This window comes from Camellia sinensis, unplaced genomic scaffold (assembly GCF_055761805.1).
Source record: "Camellia sinensis isolate YWXY unplaced genomic scaffold, ASM5576180v1 Unanchor223, whole genome shotgun sequence".
Classification (NCBI taxonomy): domain Eukaryota; kingdom Viridiplantae; phylum Streptophyta; class Magnoliopsida; order Ericales; family Theaceae; genus Camellia; species Camellia sinensis.
Window position 1 is genome coordinate 8,677 of NW_028129103.1, and position 1,324 is coordinate 10,000.

The window sequence follows — 1,324 nt, forward strand, 5'->3', positions numbered from 1 at the left end:
CAAATTTAAGAGATCCCATTTTTTTTTCACAAAGAAAAACTACTGTCACTGAAATAGAGCGATAACAATATATACATACAGGCTATGCATTTCCTCATTTTATATACGTATTTTGGTATTTTGTTTGACTTGAGATTCCGTAATCTTTCTATAATCTTGTCATAAAGTAAAGTGAATAAAATGTATGAATCACCCCTATCTCAATCCTTACATAGATTTACAATTATTCATTAGAACAAACATGAAATACCTAAAAATGAAGTTCAAATAAAATACATCGATTACATATGTAACTTGATTGTTTATTAATAAGATTCGGACAGATAAAGCCAAACAAGTATAGATTAAGTCTTTGCTCCCCTTTTTACCCTAACCCAGTCTTAAGAAAGAGATTGAATCCCCTTAATAGAATTCAATTATAGTACCAAGAACTCCCTCTTGGTTAGAAATTCAGAGATCCACAGAGAATTAATAATTGGACTACTTCATTTAAAGAATAGGGAATAAGAGATAGGAAATATAGGTTCTTTCGCATTTCGATTAAAAATGCATCGTTGAAAATTCAATATGGGACGGAAGGTTTTTCTAAGTAACTAACTTCCCTCAATATAAATATGAAGAGAATAAACATATGATGAAAAGCCCGCCCAATTATTTTTGAATTCAAATCCTTGTGCTCTATGTTCCTATCTTATCTGGATTATAAATAGATTCAGTTAAATCTGTGTGTCATTTGAACTCGATTCAATTCAAGTTTGTGAAAGAAAGATATGATTCAGAGAAGAATCATTAAAAAGCAGAAAGAAGAATCACATTCTATCCAATATTAGACCTTTAAAATTTAAAAAGAAAGTTGTTCAAAAAAGAATCTTTATTCTAATAGAATGGAATATGCTCTGGGACGGAAGGATTCGAACCTCCGAATAACGGGACCAAAACCCGTTGCCTTACCACTTGGCCACGCCCCATTTTCATTTCTATTCGCGCTAATAAAGAATAATGTTGGTATTGGTTGGTCGTCAATTCAAGTCCAAATATCTAAGAATAGATTAGATTGTTGCTAGGATTTTGACACGTATAGATATAGAATTTAAATTCAATTTATTGATCATTACATATAATTCAATTAAGATATTGTATGAAAGTATAATTTCTTCTATTCTCCTTTGAGAATGGGAGGATTTTTGATTGGGTGAATTCAAAGAAAAAGAAGGATTTTTTGTCTACCTTACTTTCTTCGTTTTTACTTATATCAAAAACTCAATCAAAATGCAATTATCTCCAAGAACAAAAATGTCTGTTATGCTTAATATCTTTAGTTTGA

General features: G+C 30.2%; 1 non-coding gene across 1 annotated transcript; it reads right to left on the reverse strand.

Annotated features, from left to right (window-relative positions):
• Window positions 1-896: 896 nt before the first annotated feature.
• Window positions 897-968, reverse strand: TRNAQ-UUG (transfer RNA glutamine (anticodon UUG)). Its single transcript has one exon. It is a non-coding gene; the product is annotated as a tRNA-Gln (tRNA).
• Window positions 969-1,324: the final 356 nt, after the last annotated feature.